This window comes from Colobus angolensis, unplaced genomic scaffold (assembly GCF_000951035.1).
Source record: "Colobus angolensis palliatus isolate OR3802 unplaced genomic scaffold, Cang.pa_1.0 Scaffold55, whole genome shotgun sequence".
NCBI classification, from domain to species: domain Eukaryota; kingdom Metazoa; phylum Chordata; class Mammalia; order Primates; family Cercopithecidae; genus Colobus; species Colobus angolensis.
The window spans coordinates 2,403,455-2,422,399 of NW_012119043.1; the positions used below are offsets into that span (position 1 = coordinate 2,403,455).

General features: G+C 45.7%; 1 protein-coding gene across 2 annotated transcripts in view; it reads left to right on the forward strand.

The window, feature by feature from the left end:
- The first annotated feature begins 7,175 nt into the window (after positions 1 to 7,175).
- The window catches only part of RBFOX1 (RNA binding protein, fox-1 homolog (C. elegans) 1), a 1,723,406-nt gene continuing 1,711,636 nt past the window's right edge, over positions 7,176 to 18,945 (forward strand). For both annotated transcript variants that reach the window (XM_011961363.1, XM_011961369.1), the window contains exon 1: positions 7,176 to 8,167. The gene's annotated coding sequence lies outside the window, so the exon portion shown is untranslated. The remainder of the gene's footprint in view (positions 8,168 to 18,945) is intronic.

Below are 18,945 nucleotides of genomic sequence, written 5' to 3' on the forward strand. Positions count from 1 at the left end.
ATCCATTAGTGAGTGAGCAAACCTGGTGACTACTTTTTTCCAATGACTGCCCACACTCAGGACTTGCACTTACTCTCCAAGTTGGAGAAAAGGAGGTTGTGATCAGTTCTGGGTTACCATGGACAGTGGTGATCTCGTCATCTTTGTTAGTTTGAGGTAATGTGGTGTTGGCTGGAATACTCAGCCCAATGTGAAGCATGAGAGGAGGGAACTACAACATTTGTAAGGTGGCATCGCCCACACCATCTTGCATTTCTTCAAGATGACCCTGTTGTATGGCTGTTCTGAGGAAGTCACCACTCACTTCCACAGAGCAGTTACCATGTGCCAGGCACAATGGTGAGAAATTTCTCATGGATTCTGTCATTTAATTCTCCCGACAGTGCTGGGTGAGAAGAATCATCACTGAGCTGGATTTGGATCCTAAATTAATTGCTTACTAGCTTGACGACTGTGAGCAAATGTCTTCATTTCTCTAGACCTCATCTGTAGAATGAGGATGGTAATCTGGTTTATAGTGTTGTTATGAGGACTCAGTGAGAATCTGAATGGAGGTATAGACCTAGTGCCTAGTGCATAGTAAGGCTTAATATATGCTCATTGCTATTTATATGTTGCTATTAGTAGTTCTATTACCACCATCACTATCGCCATATTGGTGACGACGCTTTAGACCAGTGGTTCCCACCTGGGGGAGATTTTGTCCCTTGGGGAGCACATGGAAATATCTGTACACATTTGGGAGGAGTACTGGCACCTAATGGGTAGAAGCCAAGACTACAGCTAAACATCCCACAGTGCCCAGGGAGCCCCTCCACAGCAAAGGGTCATCTGGCTCAAATGTCAGTAGTGCTAAGTTTGAAAAACCCTGCTATAGGCAATATGTCATCTTCAACAAGCTAATGCAAAAAGGGGATGTGTCATCTCATGGAACAGGGAATGCAGCGGTATGGTAGTTTTGAAAGCCAGCTGATGTAGCAGCTTCACAGTTTTCTGGATGTTACTGGTCCTTTATTCTTCCCTGCCCTGCCATCTTCAGTATTAGTTTGTCCTCAGGCTGGTGGCATGGTACCTGCGGAGGGTCCATAGGTCCCAATCCCATGAGAAAACATCTGGAGGTAAAGAAAAAATATATTTTCCTGTGGCCTTCACTTGGATAAAGGAAATGTTTTCTAAAAAGTAATAACAATGTTCTCCTAGATCAGGTGACTTGGAACCTATGACAGTTCCTGAAGTAATCGCTTACAAGGAGAATAGTTACCATATTTGGAGATGGGAATCTCTACTGCCCACTGTATTGATAGTAACTATTAATATGTTAATTATATCATCATCATCATCATCGTTGTTGTTGTCATTGTCCCCATTTTATGTGCAGGAAAGTGAATAGTGATGTTTCTTAAACATCTTGTTTAGTTCACATTGTTATTAAGTAGTAGATATGGGATATGAACACAGGCTGTCCTACTCATCAGCTCCATCCTCTTATTTCTAAAAGATAGTATGTTTTAGTTTAGTATCATATGTTTCTAAAAGATACTAACATATGATAGTATGTTTCATAAAGGTATACTAAATAGCATATAAACTAGCCTGCCGTAAATCAAAGACACAGCTTAGTTTCTACTTATTATTGGCCAAGAAATCAGGAATTTTTACTTGAATCTGATGATGCCCAGAATATTTGTTTCCAAAGTGTTCTTTATATAGGCAGGCTCCCATTTGGTGCCACAGATTACTGAACCTTCTTTTGTATTTTTGTTATTCTAAAACCAATTGGTTAGGAATCTCCACTGTCATGATCATGAATCATTGACATGATTCTAAGCCTGGCTACATGGAGATGAGTCCTAGTAAACAGAAAGACAAGCTACATCATGATTTATGTCTCATAAACCCAGCTCTGACACAAAACAGACTTAAGTTTTGAGTCCAACTCTAACCACTAGCCAGCTCTGTGAGGTTGGGCAAGACACTGAATTTCCTCCTTCTTTTAAGCTTTGGTTTGCTCATCTATTTAATAAGGAAATCATAATACTACTTACACCTAGAGTTACACTGTGAGGACTAAATGAGATATACAGTCAAAGAGATTATATAGTAAAAACCACATGCTTGTTACTTTTATAACTGTTTTTGTTATCACCATGACCATAGCTTAAGGTGCTATTTTTGTTACCATTACTATTTTCTCCATCTTATTAAGGGGATGTAGGCAGGAGATGAAAAGGAATGAGCCCAAGTAGAAGAGGAAAAACTATCATGTTTACTATTTCAAAGACACTTTGAAACAGAGTGTGAAAGTTGATGTCTTTTTGGAACAAAGAGACCTCATCTCTGGACACTGGATAGCTCATTCTCAGTATTAAAGCCTTGGTTACTATCAAAACCCTGACCTACATGATAGATGGTGAGTTAGTTCAAGCAATCAATAACTATATATTGAGTGTCTGCCATGTGCCCAAGGACTGAGGGCGGAACAGAGAATATAAGGTGCAATCCAGTCCCCTGTGGTCCTCAGACTGTTTTAATTAGTTCATTAGTTGACTCAGACTGTGAGGAAGCCTTCAGGTAAGCCTGAAGACTGAGAACTTGAGGGCAAAGTAGGTCTTATATAATATTTAAATTGCACAAAACATTTTACTGAACCCAGAGTCATTTATGAATACATTTGAGTAACATATGAACTCTTCTGTGACTGCTATTGAAAGGTATACTTGAGAGAAGGAATAAAAGGATGCTTGGCTACTTGATTTTTTTTTTCTGAGACCAAGTCTCAATCTGTTGCCCAGGTTGGAGTGCAGTGGTGTGGTTGCAGCTTACTGTAGCCTCAATCCCCCCACCTCTGCCTCCCAAGTAGCTGAGACTACAGGTGCACACCACCACACCTGGCTAATATTTTAAATTTCTTGCAGAGATGGGGTTTCACTGTGTTTCCCAGGCTGGTCTCTAACTCCTAGGCTGAAGCAATCTGCCCACTTCAGCCTCCCAGACTGATGGGATTACAGGTACAAGGAAGAACTACTACCACTTGCCTTCTTAGATTTTTAGATATTAGATTTTTTTAGCTTGCTTTTTTCATCCTTTTCCTATTCTGTGTGATATATCACTGATAATCTCTTAAAAATCCTAGAGTACTGTGGAGTAATCTACAAATCTCTGGAATTCACTAGATGTTTACACTGACCTTCTGGAAAAGTTCTTAAACAAATATAAGATAATAATGGAGAAAATGGTCATTGAAACCTCAGTGAAGGCAGAGTGAAGCCCAGAGGATTGGCACTGGAAATCATTATGGTGATGGTGCATCTTGAAAAGCTAACTAGTCACTCTCCACTGCCTGTAGTAAAGCAAATATGCCTTACAAGTCCTTTCAGAGTCTGTTTTGAGCCTTCCCTAGCCCACATCTTTAGTTCCAACTCCTACTGTCTTGGCTTTTCCACCACTGTCCAGCCCCTTGACTTCAACATGACTCTATTTATATTGAACTGATTTGCTGTTCCTAGAAGGAGCTATGCTGTTTTGCTTCAGGCACTTTCATAAGCTGTATTCTCCTTTGGGAATGTCCATCACCCAACTCTCTGGGGAATTCCTACTTATCTTCTCTATTTAGACATGACATTCTCTAGAATGCTTTGCCTTACATGCCCTTCTGCCATATCTGGCTATAGGCCCCTATTCAGTATTGGCCAAATCTTTCAAGACAGTTGCAATCACTTATTTATGTGTTTGCATATGCTATTGGACTATAAGCTTCTTGAGTGCAGAAACGGAGTCTAGGTTATATACTAAATGGTTTACATGGGGGACTAGCCTCAAGAAGGATGCATGTTTGATGACTGAAACAATAAAGGACTATATAAATGGAGGAGCAGGTTGACTTCTCAATTCATTCCAAAGTGGTTAGCCCATTTAGACAGCAATCTACTGCAGGGCAGAAGGAAAGTTCACCAAACATTTACTGAGCTTATTATGTGGCTGGTGCTGTGCATCAGGGAACAAATCTTTGACATCAAGACCTTTTCGTTTAATAGAAGAGAACAACATTTACGGTAAGCTGAGACAAATGACAGGGTAAAGGTAAATGGAGGTGTTAGAGGAGTTCACAAGAAGACCTTATCTGTGTGTATGGGGGGCTGGGTAGGGAGCTGAAGGATTGGCAGGGAGAAAGTGATATTAAAATGGAGATCTAAAAACTAAACAGAAGCTATCCAGGAAAAGAGCGTACGTAAGAGTATTCCTGGCTGGATGAACAACATATACAAAAGGTTGGATACAGCAAGAGAACAGCCCTCCTGGGTCACAGAGCCAACTTAAGAAGTGCCAGGAGCGGCCGGGCGCGGTGGCTCACGCCTGTAATCCCAGCACTTTGGGAGGCCCAGGCGGGTGGATCATGAAGTCAGGAGATTGACACCATCCTGGCTAACAAGGTGAAACCCCGTCTCTACTAAAAATACCAGAAAAAAAAAAAAAATCAGCCGGGCATGGTGGCGTGCACCTGTGGTCCCAGCTACTCGGGAGGCTGAGGCAGGAGAATAGCCAGAACCCAGGAGGCGGAGCTTGCAGTGAGCCAAGATAGCGCCAGGGCACTGCAGCCTGGGTGACAGAGTGAGACTCCGTCTCAAAAGAAAAGAAAAAAAGCCAGGAGCTGGTAAACCACATGGACAACTTTAGACCTTATCCTGGGGAATAATGAAGAGCTATGGGAAGATCCTATGTTTGAAAGTAAGATGATGAAACTTATACTTTAGATAGCTTTCAGCCAAGTAGGAGGCTACAAAGTCCTTGTTCTTTTTTGACATTTGCTTAGATCACAAATTGGGAAGTATTTTTCATGTCCAGTAGGAGGAGCCAAAGTCTCCAGGTTCTTTCTAACCATAGCAGGGCGATTCTCGGCCCTGGGTTGTCTTGGGAGCTGTCAACTTCAGCGCCTGTCATTTACCTTCCAGTGGCTCAATGTGGAGAAATGACAGGAAAAACTATACTTGGAATGCGAAAGGTCATTGTGAGAAAGAAACTAATACTTTCGAAATGAATAGCATAATGGCATGCCATATTGATCTTTGCTCTAATTTTGTTTTAAATTGTAATGGATGCCTCCCACACTCATATTAAGTTTCTTAAGCCATGTAGCAATACAGGTACCAGTGAGTCATGCCTGACACTCATCACTAATCTATCTAAGCCTATTTCTACTCTACAATAAATAAATCAGAGCAGACTCAAGCTGACCTTGATTTTCAGATAGCTGAATATGTTTTATTTCATTTCCAATGGTAATATATATATATCTATGTATTAAAAAATAATCAAAGGGCCCAGCAATTACCCATTTTAATGAAACAACAGCTGATGTTACTGCCTTGAATGATTGCATTCATTTGTTCCTTTCTGGAATAAAAAATGAAGGAGAATAGAGAAACAATTCCTGTTGGTGAATTTGCACAAAACATTATATTTCAACAAAATTTCCCATTAACTGCCATTCATTTCTTCTCTCATTATTGATAATTTGCTTTTAAATTGAGAATACCTCTTTTACAACCCATCTCATCTCCCTGCATGGCTAGACAATTATATTTAAATTCGGTGGTTTTCCCATTGTAAACAGTTTCTGGGGGGAAATGATTATGATGTTACCAACCCCGATTTATGGTTTCATTTTGCTATCACTGAAGGATGAGACTAGTATAAAGAAAAAAAACTTGCTTACATACAAATATATTATCAAAGAGAGTCCTAAGGAAACATATGGTAAAAACCAACCCAAATTGCAAAATCGCTGGGGCCAATGATAAAGATATCTTTTAGATTTTGCAAACTTACTTTTTCAAGTGGTGATGAAATATTGCATGCTTTAAAAAGTAATCCAATTATAGGCAGAAGTTCCCTTTCTTTTATTCTGAGGTTGAAAGAAACCCCAGCCCGATAGGATTGCAAGAGGAACCCCTAATGAATCTGCTACTTGATGGGCGCTAGGAAATACACGTACATCTTGTACAAAGGAATGCACATCACATGGCCCCCGTCTTTTGGAAAGCTTACAGCATTTCTTAAAAGAGAATCCATGGTATAAGTGCAAACGCAATCACATCACAGGACGGGAAAATGAACAGGAGCCTCAGATCAAGTGCTCAAGGCTGGAATCTGGCCTTGTCCCATCCCATCTGCCCTTCAGAAGGCAGGGTGGTGCCACATAAAATTAGGTAGACTGCCTGGGGAATCCTGGTTCCTTGCCAGCTATGTGACCTTGAACAAATTACAACTCACTGAACCTCAGACTGACTTTATTGTACAACAAAATCTCCTGGAATAGTTGTGGAAAAAAGAGGAAGGGAGGAAGGAAGGAAGGAAGGGAGGAAAGGAGGAAGGAAGAAAGGGAGGGAGGGAGGAAGAAAGGGAGTGAGGGAAAGGAAAAGGTGGGGGAAGAAGCAGAGTTTCTCACTCAAGTCCAGAGTGGGACCCAGAAAGGGAGAAATATTGCTTTAATCTCTGTAAGCATCTGTGAAATGGATAAACCTCCAGTATATACTTCCAGTTGTTGAGAAGACTCTATGTAAAGTGCTTAAAACAGCATCTGGTGGAAAGTAAGTGCTTATTAAGTGCTAGTGTGTATTAAGCCGTCATGGGGCTTCTGGCTGTAAGGCATCTGCTAGGAGGACAATCCTTAGACCCCTTCAGCGTCCATTGCAGGAGTAGGTGGCCAGGAAGGGGGCAGGACAGGAGAGGCCCAGCTGTGAGGAGTGGAGGCCTCCCAGGCCAGCCACATCCACCCCAGCCCTGCATCGCATCCAGCCTGAATAACTTTTTGCATCTTGGATAGGGCTCAATCTCTGCCTGGCCGCGAGATTTGAAGACTTGCCAGAAAACTTCCTCAGAGAAGAAATGGACTGGGGCAAGAAGCTGCCTCCACTTAGCGTCTCTGGGGAGGATTTGTCTACTTTGGTTGGGGTCGGGAGGAGGGCGCTAGTGCTCAATGAGTGAGCCCACCTGGGGACCACCAGGACGTGGACAGGCGCAGGTGAAAGTCCTGGGCTCATTGACCCAGCATCCAACTTTCACCCTCTTTCCCCTTTAGGCCAGGAGACCAAGGCACCGGGTCGCGTGTCCGCCGCCGCCCGCTGGAATTCAGGGCTGCACGCGTGACCGCGGCGGCGGCGGCGCTGGCGAGGGGAAGGGGGAGGGGGCGCTCCCTCGCGCACCGGATTATTTTTGGCTCCGCAGCCGGGGCTGCTCGCTGCTCGTCGCGCGCTCACACACACACACAGACACACACGCACATATTTTCTCGCGCTCTCTCCCGCTCTCCTTTGTTTATTTTCTAATCTATATTTTTGTTGGAAGATTTCTTCTCTATTCTCTCCCGCCCGCCTGCAAGCGCTCTTGCTGGCCGTCTGCGTGGACACACCGCTCCCTCGATCACCCCAGCCCCCTTCCCGGTCTCCCGAGCGCAGGGTTTGAAGGTCACCTCCTTTCCAGTCCCCGTGCGAGCCGCGCTGCCGCCGCCTCCTCCAGCCGGAGCCGGTGGGACTGGCTGCGCTGCTCTGAAGTGGTTCTCCAAGCAGCGCGGCGGGCGGCAGACGGCGGACGGAGCGCGGAGCCCAGAGGCCGCGTCGGGTGGGGAAACCCGAACTCGCGGAGGGGAATCCCTCCCCCTTCGTCCCAGCCCCTCAGCAGCACCCGCGGTGGGGCGGGGGCGCTCTGCCAGCCCCGGGAACAGCAGAGGCGGCGGCACTGGCTGGACCCACGCGCGCGCCTCCGGGGCTGAAGAAGGAAGGAGTGAGCAGAGCCGAGCACCCCGCATCTGGAGGGGACAGCCAGCCGTGGGCCCCGCCCCGGCGTCCGGGGCAGGAGAACTCCGAGCCTCTTGCCCAGGCAGAGAGAGCAGGAGCGGACCGCGCGCCGGGGATTGAGAGTCCTTGCGCTCCAGACCCCCACCCAGTGGCCGCCAGGGTCCCCGCCTGTCCGGACCCTCGCCGCGCCCAGGCAGGCGCGCCAGGGCGGGGCTGACCTGCCCGCGAAGTTGCGGACAGTGCGTGAGAAGCCAGCACCCCCTTCCGCCGCCTCCAGCTTATGGTGAGTGTGGCTGGGGGTGCAGAGAGCGCACGGGAATTCGGGGGTCTGGGGCCGAGAACGCGACTGCAGCCGGGCTCGCCGGGAGTTCTAGGTAAGTCCAGGCAGAGTCATCGCCTCTGCACCCACCCTGACATTGTCCAGAGGGTCCCACGGAGGGAAGCGCTAGGTCCCCGATAACTGGCCGCCTCCTAGCGCCAGTCTGGGCGCTCTGGACGGGAACTTTTTAAGGGTGTGTGGAAAGATCTCGAGGCGTGTCCCTCCCCCGCCCCCAGGGGGCCGAGACCCTGAGCCCCCTTGTGCGTCGCTTCCAGAAGCGCGTCCTTCCTCGCCCCAGAGCGCCCCTCCGAAGCGTTCAGGCTACCTCGTCCGTCCTCCTGGGAGCGAGTCCTAGGTGCCGGGAGCAGCAGGAGCCTGCCTGCGCACTTGGATTAGTCTCCCTGGCCGGCTGCAAGCATGCACTCAGTGCGCCCCCGGGCCGCTGCCCCCGCCGGCGGGGTGTGCAGAAGGAGGCCTCTCAGTGACCCGGGAAGGCGTTTAGGTGCCCCGAACCCCTTGTGGGAGGAGGGGAAGAGGAGGCTCGCTTATCTGGAGAGAGCGCCGCTGTGTTTACTGGCACTGGGATCAATGCCCCGCGGTGCCACCTCGACCCCAGGGGAGGGGGCCAGCTGGGAAACCCGCGAATGGGAAACTCCTGCTGTGTCCCTGGTTCCTGGGAGCCTTAGAGAACCTTCACCCCAGAGCAGGAAACCCAGGAGCAGCAGATGTCAGCCCTGCGCTGTAGTGCAGGCCAGGGGGGGCTTGTCAGCTCCAATCAACCAATTGTCCAGCGATGGAGGCGAGGGCGGGGCTAGTGGGGCGCCGCTCCCATCTCCCCTCCGCCCGGGAGGCCACTTGGCTGTGAGCTCCTGGAGCCTCCCTGGCGCCAGCTTCGGGGACCAGGTGTCACGCGGAGCCCGGAAGCTGTCCACTCAGGAAGGGAGGGGAAGACCCCGATCTAACCTTGTCCTGGAGCCCCCAACTCCATTCCTTGCTACCAGGGAGTGTCCGGGGGAGGGGGGGCGCGGAGGGAGCTCATTGCTCCTGTGTGGGTCAGAGCTCGGGTGCACCTGCTGGCCCCAGAACATCTGGGGTGCGGCTACTGAAGAGCTTGGAAATCCTGGTCAGGCAGTCTGGGCAATTGGCACCCCAAAGGCAGGTCTTTTCAGTTGAACTTAAAAAAAAGTGGGCGACGTGTAGCTTTGTTTGAGTTGAAACATCATGTCTCCTAACTTGGGTTTTCCTTTATTAGAATAATGACTGTTTATTTTTATTTTGAAATAACTCCATTGTGCAGAGAGGCCTGGCCTTGACCGCACAAGTTTAGGACATGCCTCAGCCTGCGATCCCTTCCCTGCCCCCTGTCCTAGTTCATCTCCCTTCCATTTATCATTTATCTTTGTTACAAAAGAGAAAAAAAAGATGAGAGGGCCTGGATTCTTTCAATTTTTAAGTGACCACAGAGGCCCTGGCTGGAGCTACCGGCAGATTTATTTTTAGCCAAGATCTTTTATGTTCAGAAGCAAAGGACCTGGGGCCTATGAAGGGTAAAGGTGGTGCTGGCAGTAGTTGTGCTGGTAAAAAGTGGGGCTGACTCAAAACCTGTGTCCTCTTTGAGCTCATCAGGGAGGCCCTCCTTTTGGAAGAATTCCCTGGGCTTTCCTTAAGTTAGCTTATGGTTGCCTTGGGCTAGGAAGAAAGGTCATCATTCCTTGCAGTAGTGAAAGTGACACCTTATGGGTCCCAAGAGTGGAGCTTTGTGGCCCAGAAGAGCACAGGGCTTCTAACTCAGTTATCTGCCAGCTGTGTGACCTTGGGCAAGTTCCTTTACCTCTCTGAGCTTCTGGTTGTCACCTGTAGAATCAGAGTTTCAGTCGCAGTTCTGTCCTCAGAGGGTTTGGGGGGTAAATTACCTAAAGCACTAGACATTTAGAACAGGGTTTTGCACATGGTAAGTGACTGAATTATATGAGTTTTCTTTCTTTATTCTTTCAAGTAGATTGCTCTAATTTTTGAGCTTTATAACACCAAGTGGGATAGGAAAGGCAGGTGGCTTGCCTTACACACATGCGTTTTCTTTTAAATAAGCAACAGAAGCCTCATGTCTCCCATTCCGCTCACTGCATGTTCCAAGGAGGAGCATGGACAAGCTGCCCACCCACTGGCCAAGACATAGGCTGGTGGCAATTGACTTGCTGTCTCAACAAACACCTGAAATTAAGTTTTTGCAGCAGTTGTGCGTTTCTTCTGACCCACTGGAAGACCTTCATCTCCTTGGCCCACTGGGATGAAAGTATTGCCTTAGCGGATCTGGTTTTTTTTTTTTTTTTTTTTTTAATTAGAACGTCATTTTTTAAATACATAGAATATTTTGAAAACACAAGAATTGAAGAATATTAGAAGTGGCTTTATCATTCATCCTGGGATTCACACATTGCAATTCCTGTGTTTAGATATAAAATTCTGTGGCCAGGTACAGTGGCTCACGCCTGTAATCCCATCACTCTGGGAGGCTGAGGTGGGTGACTTGCTTGAGTCCAGGAGTTCAAGACCAGCCTGGACAACTTAGCAAAACCCTGTCTGTACTAAAAATACAAACAATTAGGTGGGTGTGGTGGTGCACACCTGTAATCCCAGCTACCCTGGAGGCTGAGGTGGGAGAGTCACTTGAGCCTGGGAAGGTTGAGGCTGTAGTAAACCGATATCACAGCACTGCACTCCTGTCTGGGTGACCAGAATGAGACCCTGCCTCAAAAAAAAAAAAAAAAAAAAAAAGTTGTGATAGTATTTAAACAATTTATGATAACATTTAATTGTATAAACACATAAACATCTGTGGCACACATTTGCCCATAAACAAACTGAATGCACAAATGCCTTGATCCAGGTTTTAGAAAGAATTTCAGTTTTGTTGTGGCAAGAACACAACATGGGCTGTACCCTATGAAAAGATTTTTAAATGTATCATACATGATTGTTTTATGGATAGTGTTGTATAGGAGATCTTCAGGAGTTATTTACCTTTACTGCATGACGGACTTGGGGATCTAAAATCATCATACTCATAGAAGCAGAGAGTAGAAGGTTGTGGCCAGGGTCTCGGGGGCCAGGGAAATGAGGATTTGCTGATCTAATCAACAGGTATAAAGTTTCAGTAATGTTGTAATAAATCTTGCTGTCTGTACAACATACAGTTTTTTACATCACCTTGAAGCTACAGAGTTTTCCACTCAGAAATGAAGCCGTAACATGGGTCTGAGTGGATTTCTCTTCCTGGAATTGACCGACTTTCCCCTATTTTTCTCTCCATCATAATTGAAGCTATTTTTTTTTTACCTCCTCCTGTAAGGTTTGAGCACAGGTCTTCTAGACATCCTCATGTCTCTGATGATTTTAGAAAAAAAAAAAAAATAAGCTTAGTCCTTTTAGCTTGAACCATCCCGAGCTATTATATTTTATCAAAGTCCTTTCTGTTAATATATATTTTTTGTATCCAGAAAATTGGGTCTGCCCTGTATAGGAATCTGACATTTCACCTTTCCAAAAATTAGACCATTTTGTTTGCATCCTTTAAGCCGATGCGTGTGGAGTAATGAACACATTCCAAGAGGGAAATCGTATTTGACACAGAAAATACTTTGGAGACACAGCAATTTCCCAGTGGCGTGTAAGGAGACTTGAAATCCTAGCACATTTGCTCTGAAGGACAGAGGGCAGCTCGTCCTGCCTTTGCCACCCAGCATGGGAGTTACACAGTAAGCAGCATCCACAAATTAATACTGGCTGACTTTCCTAAAATCATCCCTTAATCCGTCGCGTTCACATTTATCCACAGCGTTGTGCCGGAGACCTCAAACTCCGAGGCAATGTTTTTAAAGACACCATGAGGCTCTTCCTAATGTCTACCTCCATTATTTAAAATACTGCCTCGAGGCACATGTATAAATATTAAAACTTTAATTAAAGAATCAATCAGTGATGGAGCTTCAAAACAAGGGGATCCAGCACTTGGAGATGATGTCAACTGTGAACACAGTTAGACTCAGTGACAGGACTGGGGGTTTTTATGTAAAGTGACGCGTGGAGTTATATACACAGGGAACTGTCCTCATTTTTTGAATCTGCAGTCATTCTGAGCACTGTCACTCATTACCACTGGTTTGTCATTGGTCGCTAGTCAAAGAGACGTGGGTGACTGTGGCCTGCTACTACAGAAGTGTGTGTTGTCTTCGGGGAAGGAGTGGCTAATACAATAAATATTTATTTGGAACGTACCATTTGTTAAAGCCTGTGCGTGGTGAATAAGGCAGATCAGAGCTTTGCTTTCTTGGAGCTTATATTGTCATAGGGGAAACCACATCATAAGCAAGACATTGAAATATATTTTCATAAGGATAATGACAAGGGTTCCAAAAATTATAATGTGATAGTGACTTGGGGGGACATTCCATAAAGGAGAGATTTGACCTGAGAACTACGTGAAAAGAAGTAGCTGATCTTTATGGATCCATACATGTGTCCAATGACTATTCTACTCATCTCCACTTTCTTTTTTTTTGAAACAGAGTCTCACCTTGTCTCCCAGGCTGTAGTGCAGTGGCGCGATCTCAGCTCACTGCAATCTCTGCCTCCTGGGTACAAGTGATGATCTTGCCTCAGCCTCCTGAGTAGCTGGGATTGCAGGTGTGCACTGCCACGCCTGGCTAGTGTTTGTATTTTTAGTGGGGATGGAGTTTCCCCATGACTGGTCTTGAACTCCTGACCTCAAGTGATCCACCCGCCTCCTTGGCCTCCCAAAGCACTAGAATTATAGGTGTGAGCCACCACGCCCAGCCTCATTCACCCCTACTTTCTATGAATTCCTGAGTGTTCATCAAGCACCCACTGTGTGCCAAGCACTACTGAAAGCACTTCAAGTGCAGAGTGATCAATACATGCAGACACCTTGTCCTGACAGAATTCCATTCTGGGATGGTTGTCTGCATGGAGGGCGTTTCAGAGAAGGGGACCAGCAAGCTCAAAGATCCAGAGGTGGGAACAATGACAAAATCATACAATTGAAGGTTGGTCCTATAGGCCCTTGAGGCCTAGGAAGGGAGCCTGGCTATTATTCTAATGGGAAACCATTGGATTTTATGCGGAGAGATACCAAGATATATTTATGCCTTAAACATTATGGGAAACTTGTTAGGTGTTTTTGAGATGAGTAAGTAAACAAGCATGCCTTCCTGGCCAGCCAGCTCTTTTTTTTCCCCCCAAGTTTCAACTCATTTCTATAAGCAAATTTGGTCTGTGGACTCAGTGACATCTGAAAAGGTAAGCCCTGCAACATCTGATAAATCAAACTCGATTCCCCACCACCTCCTGCTTTTTAGGGCTTAGACCGAAATCTTTCGTTCAAGAAGAGGGATTAGTTGATAGGGAAAAAGAACCTCATTTTCCAGTAATGTTCTTTGTGTGAGGGTGGAAGACCCTGGGAGGATACATCTGTATACATTAGCCTACTTAGCTTTTCTTTCTCTGGGGCCTCCCTTCAAAGACGCAACATCATGTGTGCGTGTGTGCATGCGTGAGCAGCCGTACCCGCCCACCCCACCTTCCCCCCTCCCCCATCTCACCCTCCCCCCCTCCACCACATCCTTTTGATGGCTTGGCTGACATCTCTCCTGGGAGTACCCTGAGAACAGTTGCACACAGATGCCCTTTATTGATCATCTGTCCGGGTAGGTTCCCTTTCAGAGTATGGCCACAGATTCTCCCATTGGTAGGTGTGGGCCAGGGTGATGACAGATATTGACAGTGCAAAGTGGGTTGCTTATGGAGAGCTCTAAGGGCAGCTGACGTTGTCCATCTTCAGAGGCTGCCCTGCCCTTGGAAGGTGGAGGTGCAATTTGATGGAGGGTTTGGACAACTTGGACCATCCAGGTTTCCTCCCATATTGACTCTCTCTTTATCCACAATACTGGAACTCCATTATTGCCTATTATATGTGCCATGAACATCGTAATAAGGGTACATGGATTGAACTCTTCCTACGTAGCACAAGCGGAACCAAACGCTCCACCTTCATGGCTGTGTATTGTGCTATGTGTTTCTGGCGTGTGATCGCCTCCCCCACCCTCCCAGCAGTTCACCTTGTTCACTTCCTACTCATCCTTCCGGTTACAGCTCAAAAGCCCCAGGCTTAGAGAAACTGTCCCTGTTTCCCTGTGTGGATCCTCCTTTTTTTTTTTTTTTACAGCCATCCCAGGGGCATCTTATATTTTATTGAGTGACTCTGTTTTATCCTTTTTCTCTTACTCCACTACACTGTCTACTGCAGGTGGGCCATGCATGCACTTGTTTGGACATCACTATCCCCTTAGCATCTAGTGTGGTGCAAGGCACACAGCAGAAGCCCCACATGGAAATAATGAATTATTCCACTTAAAGGTTCTCGCACACTTTGAGGTTGGTGCTTTTGGGATCCCTATTTTGCACATAGAGAGTGGGTTGTAGGCAGGCGTTAAGCAGTTTGTCCAAGGGCACAACAGCAGGGAAGAGGCACTTCCAGGATTTTGAACCTGACATTCTGAGTCCACAGCCCCTGATGCTCATCACTGTGCACATGGCCCCTTTTGCTGCCTTTGGAAGACACAGGGCAGGGTGGGAGGCAGTGTGTGCACTGGTTAGGGAGATCTTGCTGCATAGGTTGAGTTGTTCTGAGAAGTGACGCTGAGCCCATTAGAGCCACAAAAGGAAAACAAGGCACTTGTTTCTATTTATTGCAATATTACTTTATCGTTGTATAAGAGCCTTGCTGGATTTCTGCACTGGTGCAATATGGCTCTTGTCTTGTTGTTTGTCTCCCTGGAGCCCCAAGACCTTGGGCTGCCCAGGGCATCTCTGGCCTCTTTCTCTAGGCTCACGCTCTGAGCATGATTTTGAGGGAGGGGTTGGACCACCTGCCTGGCTACAGGCAGTCCTTGGGCATCATGCAGTCACAGCTGGAGCTGCTCTGATAGCCACTCAAAATGTGGTGTGCAAGCCACTGCTCACTCCATCTAATCACCGTCTTCTGAATCAGCTTCCCTCTTCATTTCTTCTGAGAACAAAATTAGATCTTTGCCAGCATAATAGATGAACTTGTGCAGTCACCTTGTTCGTTGCTAGTTCTGCATTTCCCCAAGACGTGGATGTCTCTTTTCTGTGAATTTTAGAATATAGAGTGTCAGAGATGAGGGTGAGGACTTGAGATTTTCAAAATTGTCTTCTTTGTACCATGGTTGGGACTCTAATAACTATAACACTTACTGGAAGCTCCTTCTGTGCTAGGGCTTCCTGTGCGTCGTTTCATTAACTCTTCATGGCAAACCCTTTATTATACCCACTTGAGAGATGAAGGAACTGAGGCCCAGTGACTAAATGGCAAATCAAGATTGCAGACTCAAGCAGTTCTCTCCCCTGCTGTGTGTGGAGAGGGCATGCTTGGGATGCAGGGAATAGCAGAGGCACCATGATAAGGTACGAGGAAGGAGGCAGTGCAGGTATTTCACTGAGATTTCAGAATCAGTGTGTCTGGCTTGAGATCCCAGCTCCATCGCTTTCTAGCTCCATAACCTTTCACTTTCTTCAATTTTTCTGAACCTCAGTCTGTGCCTACAAATGGAGAGAATAATTATCACAACACTGTACAGTCCGTCTGAGGATTAATCAGCCTCGTAAATTATCTTAGCAAAGTGCCTGGCACCTAGTGTGTATTTAGTGCAAGTGGGAGTCATGGGGCTGACTATGAAAATCATGACAATTACTATTATCCCTTGATAATAATGATAGCATTATTAACCTTGTTTTTGTTGCTAGAGTTTCACAAACCCTTTGGGCAGCAAATTGGTCCCAGGATGCGCTTCCTACATTTTCCTCTTGACTGTAACTGAGGTGACAAATTGAGAGTGAAGGGGGAAGAACCCAGCATAGCTGCAAATGTACGGTTGAGATCGTTGACAGACTTGAGGCCCTGTGTGGAGTTCTGCCTGCAGAGGATGCTGACAGCAGCCATATGCACGGGCTCTGATTGATTGGCAGAGAGAAACACTAATTTATTAGACTCGTTATGAAAAGTGACGGAGCAGGGGATTGAGAGGGCTGACTCAGCATCAGTAGCCCTGGTCAGATCCCAGGGGTGTTGGCTTGGCGTTTGTTTCCCTTGGGACCAGCCCCCTGCCTTGATTCTGGGTCACTGCCTGTGTTCTCGAGTGAGTCTCTTAAAGATGTCCATGGCATTGCTCACTGTTACCACACTGTACATATCATACCTATTTCTTCAGCATCCTTAGAAAGCTGAGTCCAGTTCAGGTTGCCGTTGATTGCAAAGGCCGATAAGAGGAGGCAGGGAGTGTGTGCATGCAGAAATTCCCCAGTGGAGGGAAAACAGTCCTTTTCACAAGTTAGAGAAAGTGCAGGAGTTTCCTTGGGGGAGAATTAAGGGCATGGCTGATACCTCTCTTTAAGAACATAATGGCCGGGCATGGTAGTTCCTGCCTGCAATCCCAGCAGTTTGGGAGGCTGAGGCAGGAAGATTGCTTGAGCCAGAAGTTTGAGATCAGTCTAGGCAATATAATGAGACCTTATCTCTATTTAAAAAAATATATATATATCTGGGTGTGGTAGCTCATACCTGTAGTCCCAGCTACTTAGGAGGCTGGGACAGGAGAATTGCTTGGCTCTGGGAGTTTAAGGCTGCTATGAGCTGTAATTATGCCACTGCACTCCAGCCTTGGCAACAGAGCAAGACCCTGTCTGAAAAAAAAAAAAAAAAAAGAAAGAAAAAAGAACATGAGACTCTTTGTAGAAGGATTTCTCATTTCTGATTGGGAGAGGTTGTTCAGTCTGAATCACAGCAGGTAGGATGCTGGTTAAATAAGAAGTGTCTTGACTTCAAGGTGATGAGGCACTGAATGGGGCTATTTTGGAGTCAGAAAAGCTTTGAGAAGATTGAATTCCCTGATTTGAAGGTGTGAAAGGACAAAGTCATGGCAGCCAGGTACACCTAACTTGTGGATCCAGATTCTGCCACTTCCTGGCTATGTGACCTTGGGCCAGTTACTGCACCTCTCTAGGCCTCCATTTACTTGTCTGTTAAAAGGCAAATGATTCTCCAAGGATGGCTACCTGGGAGTGAGTTAAGTCAAGCAGCAATCACACAGACTTCTGAGCTAGTCACTTCTTGTTTTTTTTACCTTGTGATATTCAGACAATAGCCTCTCACTCCATGACTCTTTGATACAAAATTTCCCTAGTTCGCGTGCTGTGGTTTGGGAAAAGATATTTTATTTCTTAGTGAATTTCATTCATTTTGCTCAGAAAACTTTATTGGTTTTGTCTGTGTAAACTTAAAATAATCTTCAAAAGTGCATACCAAGGACAAGGAACCATCCACCCCTTTCTATAAACTTATTTTTACTGAATTGTGCTTCGCTGGTGTCAGTTTATAATGAGAAATGGTAGAAGAAAGCCAATTCGCCCCAAAATTTAAAAACTAGACATTATATATGCACACAGAAAAAGGATAGGCCATTTAAAGTTTAAGAATTGTTACAGTTGAGTCTAGCATTAGAGAGAAAAAGAAACATGTTATTGAGTTTAGGTGAGGGTAAGAACCAAGAACTTCTTGGTAAGAAACAAGAACGACAAGCAAGCTATGAAGAATTCAACTCTCGAATCTTATTTGCTATTATTATTATTATTATTATTAGTAGTAGTAGTAGCAGTAGTAGTAGTATTGGAGACAGTCTCATTCTGTTGCCCAGGTTGGAGTGCAGTGGTGCAATCATGGCTCACTCCAACCTCTGCCTCCTGGACTCAAGTGATCCCACCTCAACCTCTTGAGCAGCCAGGACCACAGGCATATGCCGCCACGTCTGGCTAATTTTTGTGTTTTTAAATTTTTGTGTTTTTTTGTAGAGATGTGGTTTCACCATATTGCCCAGGCTGGTCTTGAACTCCTGGGCTCAGGCAATCTTCCCTTATAAGAAGCTGGGATTACAGGCATGAGCCACCATGCCCAGCCCTATGTTGACATTTTTGAGGATTCTGTTGGCTCTTACTGTGTTAGCTTCGGTTTCAGAATCAGAAAGAGTTTGTCCTTTCTTCAGGTTCTGATTGGTCTTTATGTACCAGACACTTCTAAGTGGAATATGGGTTTGTGTTCCCTTTTCACAAAGCCTGCCAGGAAGCTCAGAGCAGATTTTACAGTTCCATCACAGCAGTCAATAGAATTCGATAGCATGGATTTTGCATATTAACCTCACTTTTGACTCAGTTTTATTTCTCTACTCTTATTTTAATTTTCACCTTTTATTGTGATATATGTTACTGTATCAAAAGAATACCTTTGTAAGGTACCTAAAATTAACATATTCGAAGACTGAATAAGAAATCAATATAAAGGTATATAAGGTAGGTGAATATTGAAAGATGTACATAAATTACAGCCCTTTAAAACACTAGGAACCCTGGAAAATAGGACCATATAGTGCAGCGTTTGGTATCTTGAGCTAGACCTGAAGTTACAGAAATGCGATTTTGAGTCCCAACAGTGCCAATGGTTACTCTTTCTTATTTTCTCCTTTTAAAATACATTTTCCTGGAGCACTGTTTATGCTACATCATTTCACTTTTATTGGGCCATTTATTGCCTTTCTCTTGCATTCAGCAAACATTTTTGAGCCCATGCTCTGGGCCAGGCACTGTTAGGCACTGGGGATATTGTATGGGGTGGGTATATTGACCAGTACTGACATCATGTCTGCCTAGTGAAGCTTATGCTGTAGCGAGAGAGACTGACACAAAACA